Consider the following 18,171-nt stretch of genomic DNA (forward strand, 5'->3'; position numbering starts at 1 on the left):
CCAGAGTCACATCCAAGAGGCTCCAGAGCAGACAAACTCAGTGGTCAGCTTCAGAGGACATCAGAGCAGGATCCAATTAGTTTCACAAGGGGCATATCCAAAAGGAGATCTGGGCAGGACCAGAACCTGCTTAGGTGAGTTCTGCTTTGTGTGCTCAGCATCTGCACAGCAGCTTGTGCACTGTGGTCAAAATTGAACCTCACAGACAACCAGCCTGTGTCAACACCAAGCACAAACAGGCCAATAGCAATCAATACTCAATTACAATAGTAGGGCCCATATAACCCACACAAAGGACATTCTTGGAGAACCCAGCTCAGCTGTTCAAAGAGATGGTGCCACTGGGTTCCACAGGACACATACTACAGAAGGCCACACTACCAAGACTGGGAATCATAGTAGATCTACCTAATGCATAGAAACAAACAAAAAGGTGCCAAAATAGGGAGACAAATGAAAGGACAGAAGAAATCTCCAGAAAAAAAGAACTAAATCAAATGGAGGCAAGTAATTTATCGGATATAGAGTCCAAAAAAATGGTTATAAGGATAATCATTTAGTGAGAACTACAGCAGCATGAAAAAGGACATAGAAACCATAAAAGAAAACAAAACAGAAATGAAGAATGCAATACCTGAAATGAAAAATACACTAGGAGGAATAAACAGTAGCTGATAAAGAAGAGGATCAAATCATAGATTTGGAAGACGAGATAGAAAAAACACCCAATTAGAGCAACACCAGCAACAACAAAAGAGAAATAAAAAAATAAGGATAGTTCAAGTGACCTTTGGGATGACATGAAGCGTAATAACATCCATATCATAGGGCATGAGAAAGAGAAAGAGAACAAGTAATAGAGAACCTATTTGAAAATATAATGACTGAAGACTTCCTTAACCTGGTGAAGGAAAGACACACAAGTCCAGCAAGTGCAGAGTCCCAAACAAGATGGACCTAAAGAAGCCTACACCAAGACACATCATAATTAAAATGGCAAGGGTTAAAGGGAAAGAGAGAATCTTAAAAGCAGCAAAAGCAAGACAGTTAGGTAGAAAGGAGCTCTCATAAGATTTTCAGCTGATTTCTCAACAGAAACATGTTAGGCTAGAAGGGATTGGCATGGAATATTCAGTAATGAAAACCAAGGACCTATAACAAAGACTATTTTATCCAGCAAGGCTATCATTTATAATGGAAGGAAAAAAATAGCTTCCCAGAAAGAAAAAAGCTAAAGAAATTTGTTACCAACCAAACCAATGTTACAAGAAATGCTGAAGGGTCTGCTTTAAGAATAATAATAAGGAAAAACAAAAACAGAGGCCCATAGTTAAAAGAATAAAATGGTAATAAATACATACCTGTCAATAATAATTTTAAATATAAATTACTTAAATTTAAGCTCCAATCAAAAGACAGGGTAGCAGAATGGCTAAGAAAACAAGACCCCTATGTATATGCTATTTATAATAGACTTCAGAGAAAAAGATACACAGAGACTAAAAAATAAAGGGAAGAAAAAAAGATATTTTATGTAAATGAAAAGAGAAAAAAGCTGGGGTAGCAATTCTTTTTATTTTTTATTTTTTTTATTTTACTGATTTTTTACAGAGAGGAAGGGAGAGGGATAGAAAGTTAGAAACATCCATGAGAGAGAAACATAGATCAGCTGCCTCCTGCACACCCCCTACTGGGGATGTGCCCGCAACCAATGCACATGCCCTTGACCAGAATCGAACCTGGGACCTTTCAGTCTGCAGACCGACGCTCTATCCACTGAGCCAAACTGGTTTTGGCATGGGGTAGCAATTCTTATATCTGACAAAATAAACTTAAAAACAAAGGTTATAGCCCAGCCAGTGTGTTTCAGTGATTGAACAATCACATATGAACCAGGAGGTCACGGTTCAATTCCTATTTAGGGCACATGCCTGAGTTGCAGGCTCGATCCCCAGTAGGGGGCATGCAGGAGGCAGCCAATCAATGATTCTTTCTCATCATTGATGTCATTGTTGTTTCTCTCTCTCCCTTTCCCTTCCTCTCTGAAATCAATATATATACACACAGGTTATAGTAAGAGACAAAGAAGGAGACTACATAATTATAAAGAGAACAATCCACCAAGCAGATACAAGCCTTGTAAGCATTCATGCACCCAACATAGTAACAAGGCTGTGGAGAAAAGGTAACCCTTCTATATTGTTGTCGGGAATGCAGATTGGTGTAGCCACTGTAGAAAACAGTATGAAGTTTCCTCAAAAAATGAAAATAAAACTGCCTTATAACTGGAAATACGTCCAATGAAACTCAAAACACTAATTTGAAAGAATGTATGCATCCCTATATATGCAGTGTTATTTACAATAGCCAATATTTTGAAGCAGCCCAAGTGCCCATCGGTAAGTCAGTAGATAAAAAGCAGTGGTACATTTACACAATGGACTACTACTCATCCAAAAAAAAGAAGGAAATCTTGTATTTTGGGACAGCATGGATGGACCTGGAGAGTATTATGCTAAGTGAAATAAGCCAGGCAGAGAAAGACAAATACCACATAGTATTTCATTTATATGTGGCATCTAATGAACAAAATAAACTAAAAAAACAACAAACAGAAGTAGACCCATAGATACAGAGAACAGACTGACAGATGTCAGGGGTTGGGGTGGGGGGAGGGATTGGGTGAAAAGGGAGAAGGGATTAAGCAAAAAAACAATAACAAAAAACAAAAACTCATAGACATAGACAATAGTATGGTGATTACACTAGGGAAAGGAGGCTGAGGAGAAGCTTAAGAGGTAAAGGGGGCTTAAATGGTGATGGAAGGAAATGTAATTGGGGGTAGTGAACATGCAATACAATATACAGATGATGTATTGTAGAATTGTACACCTGAAACATATAATTTTATTAATCAATGTCATCCCAATAAATTCAATAAAAATTTTAAAAAATTGAAATTAAACAAAAGAATACCTAAAACCCTCAATTTTTTGTTATTATATGAGTATAATAACTAGCAACACACTCAAATTAAATGCAGTATGATTTTTAAAAATTTTAATGATTAAAAACATTTAAATATTACAAAAGCAACATATGGTCTTAAAATGCAAACAAAATAAAGGGGAAATTGAAAATCTCTTCTCACTTCCTGTTTTCCAAGTCTCAGATATTAAAATCTTGTTTCTTCATTTATATCCTTCCAACCTTTCAATATACTTATGCAAATATACACTTACAAGCAAGCACTAGCACTTATAATTTTATCCACATATCATAAATACATATTGATCACATCAAGTAAAATGAAAAATAGAAGAGGGTTAGTATTTCTTCACTTTTCTCCCTAATACCAAACAAAGTATCTAGAACAACATAGATGTTAAATTGATCACCAGATGAACAAAAGACTCTAAAGTTAACAATATACCTTAGACAGTTCTCCATGTGAGCTTTGCTAATTTTAATGGCAGTAGAGTATTCCATAATACAAATGTGCTATTGTAGTTCAAAATATTTTCTATTGATGGATACTTAAATTCTTTCTATTACAAATAATTGAGAAATAAACATTATTATACATCAAATTTGTTCACTAGGGTAAATATTTATGTAGGACAGATTCCTGGAAATGGAATGTTTAGCTCATAGTCATTAATGTTTAAAATTTTGATAGACACAAGTGAAATGGTTCTTCACCTTTTGAGGAGAAATCACAGAACTGATTAACTATCTAATTAAAGTCAATGCACCCACTCCCAGTAAATTAGATAAATGTCCTAATTATTTCAGAGGTGTCTAGGCATAACTCCTATATTAACAAGCCCTGCTTTCAAGTGTTACATGAACTACTGAGGTTGATTTTTGTCATAAATAAGCTAGACTTTCAGTTGCAACATGATCTGCCAGCTTTCCTTCAGAACACAGATGGTCTTGAAAGGAGAATTACATGTAATTTGTGTCATGGAAACTTTAAGCTCAGTTCACCCAATGTCAAAGAGAAAGAGTTTGGTGCCAATGCTGTAGTATGGCCATAAGAGCTCCCACACTAAGTCACATTAAAATCCCAAGTTAAGCCATCATTTTCTTATTTCCTTCCTTAAATTTCCCTAACTGCTCTAGTGATATTATCAGTTTTTTTAAAGAAAAGGAAGACATAGTCTGTTTCCAGTTAGATTGCATCAGATTGGATTAAGTAAGAACTTAAATTTTGCCCAGCCCAAACATGAACGTTGCACTGAATCATAAACGAGAATTCCAAGTGAATTCAGTTACTAATAGCTAGGAGAACTGTTGGTCAATAGGCCCACAGAACCTGATCTCCCAGTGACCAACGGGGGAACGCAGACCAGCCCACCAAGGGCAACTGGCTCAAAGCAATTACTGTTTTATAATTCTGAGTCAAAACAAGAACTTGTCAGGTGCCGGATACCATCATCAGTTACTCTTTCCACATACACACCCCAATTCTTCTGTTCTCTAAGTTAGGTCATTTTTCTTAAAGGAACAAAGAAAAATTAGTTTAATTAGTCCTTTCCTCATTCCAGATAAAACAAGCCTGAGTTAGAATAAGAGATGTATGTTTCAGCTGCCTTCAGGAGGAAAGATGCTTTTCATTAAAGGACTGTGACTGTAACATTAAAAAAAAAAAAAAAGTGCCCTTGGTTTACTCAGTTATGAATGACAGAAGCCTTTTCTCATTTGCTTCTGAGAGAGGAACATTTGGATATTGCAGAGAGCAGACTTTGACATCTTTACAGAGTGGAGTCTCTTGGCTGGGCTCATTCCTGGCTCCTGTGTTTTCATAGCACAGAGTTGCAAAGACAGTGTGAAGCCAACACACTTAAAATTCTTGGTCTCTATCAAAACAAATCTGCCATTTCCTGCTAGTCTTTCAGTGAGGATCATTACAATCCTAAATTTGAACCTTATTAGAGAATAAAACCTACACCTGTCCTTAGATTGTTCCTAAAAGCTAATACTCTCCTATCTTACCTTATAATAGACAAATATGCAAATTGACCGCACCTTCGCTACGCCCAAGCCATGCCCACCAACCAAGCCACGCCCATCAACTGCCCACCAGGAAACCATTGCAGGGACTTTGGGGTGTGGCGGAGCCCAAGGCCGGGAAAGCCGCCCGAGGCTTTCCCGGCCTTGGGCGCCAGCGGGGTGCCTGGCCTTGGGCGCCAGCGGGGTGCCTGACCTGGGGGTCGGCTCCTGTGATCGGGTAGCAGGGACGATGGGTGCAGCCAAGCCCAAGGCCACTGCCCAGGGCCAAGACCGGACCCTGAAAGAAGGCAGAAGGTGGTGGCCACAGCCAAGGCCTGGGTCCTGGGTGCCGGCAGAAAACTGGTGCAGGCAGCCAGGTGAATGAAGGTTTATTGCACGAATCTTCGTGCAAACGGGCTATTAGTTTTATAGTGAATGTTATTGTATACAAACTTGAAATCAATAATTAATATTATCGAGTAAAAATGTTACCAGATTTGTATTTTATGCTAAAAAGAAAACGTAAGTTCTCTCTCTACTGTCCTTTAAGAAATCAAATTGAAATTCAAGTCAGGAGGAAACAGGTCAATACCAATAAAGTTTTTAAACTGGGCCCTTGTTATGTAAAAAATGTCTTTTGCAAAAATAGTGTCAACATCATGTGGGAGCTGATTATAACTGCAGAATCTTGAGCCCTATCTGAGATCTACCCATTCTTGATAGACGTTTTTAGAATAATCCCAGGTAATGTGCAGATAATTAAAGTTGAAGAAACACAGATCTAGGCTGCCATTGTGAAGCTACCTAGAGATGCAAAATGAATCATCCCTTAAAAATGCACCATTGTGTGACTAATGCCAGCTACCATGGGTATTAATGGTCCTCAAGATTACAACAATCCACCTTAATTCTCTGAACAGGACAGGTATAGAAGAAATATCCTTGAGGAAATCTAATCAAACTGTCAAATATACAACCAAGTTCTTTTATTTATTTTATTTTTTAACATATTTTTAAAATCTTTATTGTTCAAAGTATTACATATTTTCCCTTTTTTCCCCATTGACTCCATCTAGCCCATCCCCACCCCCTGCCTGAGCCCATGGGTTTTGCATATATGCATACAAGCTCTTTGAACAACCAAGTTATTCAAGTTGTGCTAAGATATGGGTGCAGTAGACACTGATGCATAATGACCAAATGAGGACAAGAGTATGATTCAACTAAAACCAGAAGTTTTCATTAAAAATAAATTAAAAAATTAAGGGCTCAAAATAATAATAAAAAAATGGGTTCACTTTATTTTCACTTTATACATTTATATTACTAATTTAATTTCCTTTTAATTAAAATTAATATTTAATAACTTTTAAAAATTTAGTCCCAAAATAATAATACTAATTTTGTTGCTGTCTTTCTTTCTAAATAGATGATCTGAAAAGCAATATTAAAACTTTATTCACATATTCAATAAATATCGTTCAATGTCAATTAACTGTTTTAGGTATTTGAGATATAATTAGCGGAAAAAATAGTCTATCTTTGTGGAGCTTATGTTCTTGCATGCAAGCATAAGCAATAAATATATTAAAAAGGTAAATTGTATAGTAGGTTGGAAGTGGTAAATGTCATAAAAAGCAGGGTTGGGAGCGAGTAGAGAGTTGCAATTTTATATAGGACTATCAATTGTGAAGGTAGCATTTGAGTAGTAACACTTGAAGGAAGTGAGAAAAGTAGGAGAAAGTAAAGAAAGGCCCAATTCTTTTGGCCAGTGGATGATAAATGTCAACTGCTTCCATGTATTTACTATTTTTCTACACTTAAGATAGAGCAGGAGAGGAAAGTTTTCTTTTCCTCACTTGTAATATGATCCATGATCCTCTGTGATAGCGATGGTAGAGAACCTCACTCTATAATTTTATCTATCACTAGAGGCCTGATGCAGGAAGATTCGTGCAAGAATGGGCCTTCCTTCCCCTGGCTGCTGGCACTGCCTTTGCTCAGGCCTGGAGCTGCCTTTCCGCCTTCCCACACTGCCCAGAGGCCCGGAGCAGCTGGGGCGGTGCGGAACGCCTGCGTTGTTGCCATGCCAATGACGCAAGCATCCGGCCCCCCACAGCTTGGTGCCTGTGTATGCAAATTAACCAGCTATCTTTGTTGGGTTAATTTGCATACTCACTCCTGATTGGCTGGTGGGTGTCACAAAAGTATGGTCAATTTGCATATTCCTCTTTTATTAGTGTAGCTTCTTTCTGGTGAACCATTTATTCAGCCGGGAGTAAACTCAGATTTTATTTTACAGTTGAATCTAATGCACAAAAGTGAGATTCTTATTTTAAATGTAATTACATCTAGAAATTAAAAACATGACAATGACTTCATTATGTGTTTATAATATGTAAAGCTTTTCTAATCTAGGAAGGAGATAAAAAAACGCAGGGTGTAATGAGTCAACCTTGAGGTCAGAGAGCTGTGCTCATGAATCAGGCAATAATTAAAGCCAAAGTCACAAGTTTTTACTAAACCACCCCCTCAATTTGTGCTTAATGCATTGTATTAGACACCTGTAACCTCTGATTTTAATGCAACTTTACTTATAGAATGGACTGCACAAATTTCTTACTACAGACTTCATATAGTATCAAGAAACACAGAAAGATACCACACAGACAGCTAAATTACCATTTTAAGACAACTCAATACTTAAACCAAAATAAAACTTTAAGGTACTAAAATAATTGTATTTACAATAAATTTTATCAGTCTTTTTATGTGTAACCATTATCATATTTTATAGATATAATTGTTTTCATTGATTTAATTCTTCCTATGAGTTAGATACAGTACTCTGTTTTCCAAATATATAATTGCATTTCATCTCCATCTTAGAGATGAAAACTGAGGCCTGGAAGGGTTAAGTATGATCTGTGTCCTTAAGTTCCACAAAGAATGGTGTGTCTTAGCCACTTGTTCAGAGCCCTAGAAACTTTTAAGGAAATTTTTCTGAGGAATGTCTAACCTTTTTAAGGAAATATTTAAGGTACTCAGTGCAAGGAAGTTAAGAAGTAGTAGCCCATCAGAACATGGTAAATTGAAGGGGTGGGTTAGAAGTGACTATCTTGGACCATGAGAGCTGAGAAGCCAGGATAATAGCAATACTGATTCTAGAAAGAGGTTTCAGAAAACAACCACATTGCATATTAATACAGATCTGCCATTTATGCCTGCCAAGCCCCATCAAAGAAGCTGAACTGTCTAGGTGGCATCTATACTAATAAAAGGGTAATATGCTAATTAATTGGGACATCTTTTGGACATCTTCTGGATGTCCTTCCAGACAAAGCCACGGTGGTTGGGGCCGAGGCAGAGGCGGTTAGGGGTGATCAGGCCAGCAGGGGAGAGCAGTTAGGGGGCGATCAGGCCAGCAGGCAGAGGCAGTTAGGGATGATTAGGCCAGCAGGCAGAGGCAGTTAGGGGCAATCAGGCCAGCAGGGGAGCAGTTAGGGGTATTAGGCTGGTAGGCAGAGGTGGTTAGGGGTGATCAGGCAGGCAGGCAGGTGAGTAGTTAGGAGCCAGCCATCCCAGATTGTGAGAGGGATATCTGACTGCCAGTCTAGAACTGATCCCAGCAGTCGGACATCCCCCAAGGGGTCCCAGGTCTTAGATTGGAGAGGGTGCAAGCCGGGCTATGGGACCCTCCCCCCCCATGCACAAATTTTGTGCACTGGGCCTTTAGTATCTATATAAATCCATTATTGCTGGGAGGTAGGAGCAAAAACTTCCTCTCTCAGGGTCTAAAATGAATATTTTTTTAAAATATATATATATTTATTGATTTTTTACAGAGAGGAAGGGAGAGGGATAGAGAGTTAGAAATATCTATGAGAGAGAAACATCTATCAACTGCCTTCTGCACACCCCCTACTGGGGATGTGCCCTCAACCAAGGTACATGCCCTTGACTGGAATTGAACCTGGGACCCTTCAGTCCGCAGGCCAATGCTCTATCCACTGAGGCAAACTGGTTAGGACTGAAATGAATCTTAATGCCCCTGGTCATCATAAGCAGCTGGCAAACTGAGATGAAAAGGGAGACTAAAAGATCAAAACACAGTGTGCAGCTCTAAGTACAATAAGCTATTGATAACAGAGAACCTGAATAGAATACATTTAAGGAACCAGAGATGTGTGTGGCATATGAGAAAGCTTTCCATTAAAAATTGTTAAACTGAAAGTCTAGGCACTTGATCTGGAAAATTTTGTGAGCCTTCTTGGAGAATGCATTTTATGTGGAATTCTCATTTCCTGATAACCCTGGATAGATCAGGCATAGCTGTGATAATGTACGTCTCTGTGCATTATAATGAAGCTGCCATGGTAACTCTAAAAGTCACTTTAAAATTGTGCAATTTTAAAAGTTCATTTCTTACAAAAAGATTAGCACAGCTGTAACACTCATGATAATCTAATGAGACTTGAAAAGAACACTCGGGCAAAAAAATTATATATAGACTGCTCAGATTTCACAATTGCACAGTCCTTCTGAGAATGACGTGATCTATCCATGACTTCCCTAACTGATGAAACAAGGGGGACATTAGGTCAGAAACTTAATTAAATTTTGATGTGTACAACCCAGCAGTAGAACTCATTCAGCTCCTACTTAGCTCAGGATGCTTGTTAAGTAAATCACAGAAGCCCTTGCGTAGACAATTTTATGTACTTGCCATTTTCTTAATTTAAGGAGCAAGGTATAATAAATGTCCCTAGCATTAGTTATTTAGGAAAGGTTGACCTCACCTTTTATGACTGGTCACAGAAATTCAGATGGAAAAGGAAACAAAGGTGACACATGGGAATTGGGTATATTTCCCAAGTAAAACCCTCCATTCTGAGCCCCATCCACCTCCAGCTTTTTGAGAGGAAAAGGGCATAAATCAATGCCCAAGGTCTCTGCACCTTGTTATGGAAAATGTTTATCTTTTTTCCTAAAGGAAATTGTAACTTTTTAAAGTTAATTGTTTTTTGGAGACTAAGTCCTGTGTGACTGATATGGAGAGACGGCATGCTGAAGAAGCCCTCGCTATCTCGAGGACCTTGTGAGCACCAGAAGCAGCATATGCTCCGGAGGTGTAGTCTGATGACTCCTTGAAGTGGCATGTTTAATTGGAATGTATTTTTCAGCATTTTCCTTGAAGACTAACAGTTTGGGATTGAGGCCCTGGCTACAGATTCAAATAAGTCAAATTTAGTAAATCTTTGTTAAATAAGTTTTTTTTTATGGCCATCTGCTAATAAAAAAAAAGGAACTTTAATCTACATGTAGCATTCCACATTGTTCAGAAAACTGTCCTACAAAGTTTAGGTAGTTATTAAATTCACAATTGCCTTCTAAAGAAATGAAGCTACGTGGTTCAGGAGTCACAGACTTCCATTCCCTCTCTTAGCCTTGCTTTCCAAAACACCCAACAGTGATTTAATCATAAATGTCACCAATTTAATTAAAGAAAAGGACAATGAAATTGTTAGGGTGATATCACCATCATCCCCCCCCACACACACACACACACACACACACACATAATTCCCGCTATAGTCAGTTGAACTAATTGTTTGACATTGTGTGGAAAAACAAATAGAAATATTTTGTCATCTGTTTTGACTTCCTGTCAAACCAGCCTTGCCATCAAAATGTTATTTTGGCCCTCTTAACAATTTTGAGACATGTTGGTGGCAGTGGAATCAGATAGAGGTGGACAAGTTTCCTTGAAGCTGATTATATTGCACATAGTGGAAAAGAAGTTGAAAATCAAATTAGGTCAGTCAGCCTGTTTGATAGGCTTACAGACATATTTGCTTGTCAAATGACCAAGAAATGCTAACTCAGGCTTCTGCCCTGACAGTTGGGGCAGGGTTCATTCTATTTCACACGTATATAATTGGATATTTTTGTGGGCATCATGCTAGTTTCTTGGGTTGCTTCATGACTCCCACAACTTGAACATTGAGTGGCTGGAAAGTTTTGTTTAGCAAGTGGGAGCAAGAATCAGTGAAGTCAGAGTCCCCACCATTTCTATGCCCCCTTTAATCCATAATTTGATACTGGTTGGAGATATTCCACCCACTAAGATTTTATAATTAATGACAATTACTTGGCTCTCTATTGTGTGTTAATCATTGGGCCACACGAGTGAAAGAGATAGGCTTCCTACCTTGGGAGAGCACACCTGCAAGTGAACAGATCACTGTTACAGTAGTAGAAATTGACCCTCTTTCCACTCAGCTATTCATATTCAACCATTACTGGGCAACTCACTTTCCATTCCATCTAAAGCTTTTCCAATTTCATATTTATTTACCTTCAACCAAACCATTACTTCCTCAATTTTATCAATAGTCTTATAACTTATTTTATCCACTAAAAATATATATACATGCAAAATCATGGATTTCCTCAACTTTTGTCTCATCTACCTCAAAATTTATATTTTAGACTAACTTTCTTGAGTCCCTTTCCTTTGATGCTATCCTTATTCCTTGCAAGATTGTTATTCATTTTTCAAATTTTCTCCCTCATGCGTATGCTCCAGTCTACTTGGAATCCATGGGCACAGATGGCTGTTTCATACCCCAGTGCCTCTCTGAACTCTCCCACCTAGCCTAGAACTTTCTTTCACATTTGACCCGAAGGAATACTATTAATCAAATCATACAACCCATATTCTGCTTCCTTCTACACCCTGTTACCTCTCTTATATTTTCTTTCTTGTATCTTTGTTTTCTCTTTCTCCACTGAGTCTTAGCCTTCAAATTGGTGAAATTCATCCCCATGAAAAAAAAAATTGGGGAAAAAAATCAATGCTTTTCTTTAATGTTACTCACTCATCAAATTACTATCATTTCCTCTCCCATCCATATCTTTGAAATGTGGGACCCTTAGCTCCACTTTAAAAGCATATTACTTAAATATTTTATCATAAAATGAATATCGAAATTTTTGGAAATTGCTTGAGTTACAAGAAGAGAGATAAACACCACTCATAATTCCACCATCCAAAGAACAATACTAAGGGAATATACTATTGGCCTACATCAGTAGCCTCCAGAGTTAGACTCAAGGTTCAGGTATATGTCATTGGCCAAGTGACTTCACCTCTCTGTGCCTTCATTACATTTTGTGCAATATATATAACAACATCCCTTCAGATAATTGCTGTGAAAATTAATGCAAGTACATATAAGACACTTAATAAGTTGAACTAGTAAATAAAGCAATAAATATTAGTGCTTTTATAGTTGATGTGTATATTTTTAGTCTTTTCTTGGCACATATACTTAACTAGATTTTTACTTGGGATCTTGCTATACAAATTGATTAATAACTTGTTTTCTCACTTAACAGTATTGTGTGTCTCTGCTTTTTCAGTCTTTACTTACTCTTCATTTATTGCAGCATTGTGTGGGCACAGATGTAAATTCAGACACTTGGTCAAAGGCAGACAATTATCTCTAATGATGCTATGAGTTTATCCCCAGTTCTTATCCTTGCTGAAAATACTGCAGTCATTCCCTTATTGACACTCCTTTCTTAACTCCACTGACACTATTCTCTTATTGTTCATTTCCACATGTCTTAGTCTCCTATGAGATGTGTGCCTTCTGCTGTGAAACTGCTAAACACTGTTGGTTCTTCTCCAGGCATCAAAGGCTTATTTCCTACTTCATGCTCTATTTCTTGCCTTACATGCATCACATGCCCTACAGACTTAAGATTTTCAAAACTGATCTTATTTTCTTAAAAAAAAAATCCCATTATTCATCCAATCAAAGTTAATGGCATGACCACCTAACCAGCCATCTAAGTCATTTTAAACTCTTTCATTTCCCTTGAGGGTAGCCTCACTCAAATAGTTCACTTTGGGTAAAATTTATCTATATCATCCACACTTCAGAAGGCACATCTCAAATCTGTTCTTACTCACATGGTTTCTATCTCAACCACTGATACAGAAATCCCCCTGGCTTCCCCAGCCAGAAATATTGGAGTTGCCCTGATTCTTAACGTCACTTCTTTGGCCAACCATGACTTCCTGTCACTGTGACCGCCTTCCTGCCTACCTCTTTATCTCATCTGCCCTGCTTTCTCTCAGGTCCTCACTAGCCTGCCTGTGTTATTGCAATGGTCTCTGGTAGTAGATTGAATATTGTTTTATAAAAATGCATGTCCACCTTAAACCTCAGGATTTGCTTTTATCATGAAATGTGTCTTTGCAAATGTACTTGAATTGAAATGAGGTGATAATACTGGATTAGGGTGAAATGTCCAATAATAGACAGAAAAAGACACACAGAGATATAAACATGGAAGAAGTACATGTGAAAATGGAGGCAGAGATGGGATCAATGCTGTTACAAGTAAAGAAATGCCAGGGGCCACCATAAGCTGGAAGAAGCAAGAAAGGACCCTGACCTAGAGCCTTTAGAGGTAGTGTGGCCCTGTTGACACCTTGATTAATTGTCTTGAGCCATAAAGTTTATGGTAATTTGTTAGGGCAGTTCTAAGAAATTAATAGAACTCACCCAAGTAGTTTTCTCTCTGCTTCTGCCAGAACTATCAGGCCATACTATGTTTCTGATTAATGTCTTTCAATAAAATACAAATAAGACTCTTCCCAACCTGGTTTCTCTTCCTCTACTTGTGCTCTTGACCACCTGTAATCCCTGAGCACCAGCTCTGTTCACATCTAAGTGCCTTTCTGAATTCTTCCTCTCTGCTTGGAATTTTCTTACCAGCCTTTCTTCCTCATGCTGTTAGTCATCTATCATGGCCTAGTCCAGGCATCATCTCCTCTGTGCGGCCCTTCTTGAGTCTCCTCTGTCAAGGTCATATCTTGCATTTTATTGTGTTACTAGGGGCCTGGTGCACAAAATTCGTGCACTGGGGGTGGGGGGTCCCTCAGTCCAACCTGTCTCCTCTCACATACTGGGAGCCCTCAGGGGATGTCCTACTGACGGCTTAGGCCCGTGCCCCATGGGGAGTGGGCCTAAGCCACAGTCTGGCCTCCCTTTGTGGGAGGCAACCAAGCTGATGAGGGGAAGGCACCAGCCCCATCACCCCACTGCTGCAGCCACTGCCAGTCACCAAAGCCACCAAGGTGTTTTCATCAGCACGGACTCCAGTCCCTTCACCATGAAAAAATGACAACTTTCTTTAGGCATTTTTAAGATGTGTCTTTCATAGGATATGACATTTCTTTCTTTATTTTATTTTATCCTCACCTGAGTATAGGTTTTCATTGACTTTTAGAGAATGTGGAAGAGAAAGGGAAAGACAGAGAGCAACATCAAAGTGAGAGGAACACTTTGATTGGTTGCCTCCTGCATGAACCCTGATCTGGGCCCCGGCCAGGGAGGATCCTGCAACCTAGGTACATGCCCTTGATCAGAATTGAACCCAGACCCTGTTATCGGCAGGTCGAGGCATTATCAAACTGGCTAGGGCAAGATATGACATTTCTTAGCCCTCCAGCAGTGGACCTTCATTTTTTTCTCCAGAAATGGGGTGGAAAAACCCTAGATCACCTTTTTTGATTCTTGTTACCCAAGTTACTAAGAATATTACCAGTGGCATACAGAAAGCTTAGCCAATGTGTAGTCAGAAAAGGTGTTTCCTCTGTAGTTCACATCAATGGAGGGCTGGGCCCTGACCAGGCCTAAAGCCTCTGGCCGAAGCTTTAGGCCTGGGCAGGGACCCTCCAGCTCCCTCTGATCACCGGCTTCACCCCTGCCCAGGCCTGCCCAGGCCTAAAGCCTCTAGGGCAGGAGCGGAGCCCCAGCTCCCTGCCATCAATCGCAAGGGGTCCACTTTCGGCCTTGTGCAGGAGCGGAACCCCACCTCCCTGCGATCGATTGCAGGGGGTCCGCTCCTGCACCAGGCCTTACCTCACAGTGACCTGGGTGCCAGGATGTTCCTGGGACACAGGCGCTGGGCATCTATGTATGCAAATTAATCGCCATATTTTTGGGTTAATTTGCACAGTCACTCTGATTGGCTATGGGTGTAGGGAAGGTACGGTCAATTTACATGTTTGTCTATTATTAGGTGAGATTATAATTACCATACACTGTAACTATCTGTTTATATTTCTTATTCATCTTTAGAGTCTTTTCTTTGGCAGATGGCCAAATACATATAGTAAGTACTTAACATGTTTGTTAAATGAAAAAATTTCTTCTCTCTTATAAATTACACATAATTAAGGATATATTAATTTTAATTTAGAAAAATCTTTTTTTTTTTTTTAGTTTTTCTTCCCAATTTGCTCCACAATCTTGCTTTTCCTGGTTCAGGAGATAAACCACCTCTCATGAATGGGTTTCCTGCCTCCAATGCCCTATATTTCTCCTTTTTCCATTAATAAAATCTTTCAGAAATGCATCAGTGATCATGTAATTTTCTCAGTTGGAAACTTCAACAATTTCCTATTAGCTTCAAGATAAAGCCCAAACATTTTACTAGGACTTATAAAGTTCTTCCAATCTCTCTCCATCATAAAATGTAGTGCCCTGATTTCTCTGGATTTCCTATAAATCCTTAAACCCTTATCTATGTTTGTGTTTTCATATATTTGTCCTTCAACTTACTGCTCCCAGTGGAGTCCTCCTTTTCCTCATTGGTGCTCAAGCATTGCTTCCTTGAACTTTGGGACTTTATTCATAGCCCTGATGTCTAGCATTACGTCTCATAAGGAACAAGTTTCTCAGTAGTGTTACTTCACAGTTAATAAACTATTTTTTTCATATTAAAGAATTTTATAATTACTTTTCAGTCATACATATAAATATACAAACTATATACAGTTTACTTGTGATGGTTAAATTTATGTGTCAACTTGGCAAGACTACGATACTCAGATATCTGTTCAAAATTATTCTAGATGTCTTGGTGAAGATATTTTAAAATGAGATTAATATCAGTGAACTTTCATTAAAGCTGGTTATCCTATATAATAAAAGGCTGATATGCAAATTGTCCCCTCGGGAGTTTGACCGACCGAGAGTTCGACCACTCACTATGATGTGTGCTGACCACCAGGGGGCTGTGCTGAACAAAGGAAGGCTCTGGACAGCAGTCGGCAGCTGGTAGCCAGGGAAAGGAAGGACCTGATCTGCCCTGATCACCAGCCAGGCGTAGGGACCCTACCCGTGCACAAATTTCATGCACCGGGCCTCTAGTTCTTTATAATGTGGGTGAGCCTCATTCAATCAGTGAAAGTCTTAGCAGAAAAAGATTGTCCCTGAGGAAGAGGAAATTCTACCAGGATACAGCCGTTGGACACACACTGCAACTCTTTCCTGAACCCCTAGTCTGCTGGCGTACTCTGAAGATTTTGGACTTGCCAGACTCCACAATTTTATGAGCCAATTCCTTAAAATAAATATTTCTTTATGTATGCAATTCCTATTGGTTCTCTTTCTCTGGAGAACCCTGACAAATACAATAGTCAATATATACTTCTCACCTGAAACATTTCTTTGGTTCTCTCCACACAAAAGTTTCTAAAACAGAATACCACACACAAAAAAAGTTATAAATAAGATTCAGGAGCTTAGATTTTGAAATATTTGTGAAGGCATATGTGTGTCCCAGCAGCCCCGGAGTCACCCTGAGTCTGAGTTTAAATTCTGGCTCTAGCAGCTGGGTGACTATGGTCAAGCTACTGAGCCTCTTGGCTTTCTGTGATTTTGTTTTAGAATGAAGTTAACCTATAAACCTTATATGATTACTGTTGTGAGAAAGACATTAATAAAAACGTGTAATGTGCTTAAAACAGAGCCTGGCACATACTAAGTGCTGAAAGGATGTTCACTGTCATGGTTATGAAGCCTCTTCTGTTTGCCTAATTTCTTCAGTTCACTCACTTCCTCTTGATAATTTACTACTGAGAAAAAAATAAGGATTATGTTTGTCTTCAGCTCTTGCAGCCTAAAAATTGACACACAATAATGTATTCACTACTATCAAATGCAACTCTTACTTTTCTTGGATGGCTTATGTTGCTTGATGTAGTGATATGATACATGTATTGCCAGGGTGATTTTTTTTTTTGGTTGCTTATTGTTTAAACAAAACTGTCTGCTTTGATTTTAGGATAAAAGAAATATGGAAAGTTCAAATATACTGGTAAAAATAAAATATATTTTCATTTACTAAAACTATAATCAAGACAGATGCATTAATTAAGTTATTACTTAAGGGAATAAAAATATTTTTGAGTATGCTAAGTATTCATCCCTGCCAAGGGGTTGTTAAAATTCTGTGTTGAGGTATAACACATGCAAATGCATACACAATTAGATCCAAATCTCGGTTTTCTTACTTAGGAAAGAAAACAGTAATTCAAGAAAATAAATCTCAAATAATTTTTTTTTTTTTTGGTCTGGAATTGTACCACATATTTTAGGGTAGAATTAGTGGATTTATTTGTATGCATGTACTAGTATGTTTTAACCCTTCATAAAAAAAAACAACAAAACAAACAAACAAAAAAAAAACAAGACTAAATTTAATCTTTATTTTTCAGCACATTCCTGCTTATTACTTAAGAAAGTTCAGAATTGTGTTAATAAGATGAAATTATGTTTTAGATAGTAGATAAGAGGAGTCAACCAGTGTTAGAGCTATTGATAATATTCTTAGCAGCACTAGCATGTGGAATTGTGATAATGTATGTAAAGTGTCTGGCAAAATGCTTGCCCAGCCCTAACTGGTTTGGCTCAGTGGATAGAGCATCAGCCTGCGGACTGAAAGATCCCAGGTTCGATTCCAGTCAAGGGCATGTACCTTGGTTGGGGGCACATCCCCAGTAGGAGGTGTGCAGGAGGCAGCTGATTGATGTTTCTCTCTCATTGATGTTTCTAACTCTCTATCCTCTCCCTTCCTCTCTGTAAAAAATCAATAAAATATATATTTTTAAAAAGAGTGAAAGCTTCTGAAGACATAATTTAAAAAAAATGCTTGACCCATAGTAGGCAGTCAAAAAATGGCAGAATATGCCCAGCTGGTGTGGCTCAGTGGTTGAGTGTCAACCTATGAACCAGAAGGTCACAGTTCGATTCCAGGTCAGGGCACATGCCCAGGTTGCGGGCTCAATCCCCAATAGGGGGTATGCAGGAG

The sequence above is a fragment of the Eptesicus fuscus genome, chromosome 7 (assembly GCF_027574615.1).
Source record: "Eptesicus fuscus isolate TK198812 chromosome 7, DD_ASM_mEF_20220401, whole genome shotgun sequence".
NCBI classification, from domain to species: domain Eukaryota; kingdom Metazoa; phylum Chordata; class Mammalia; order Chiroptera; family Vespertilionidae; genus Eptesicus; species Eptesicus fuscus.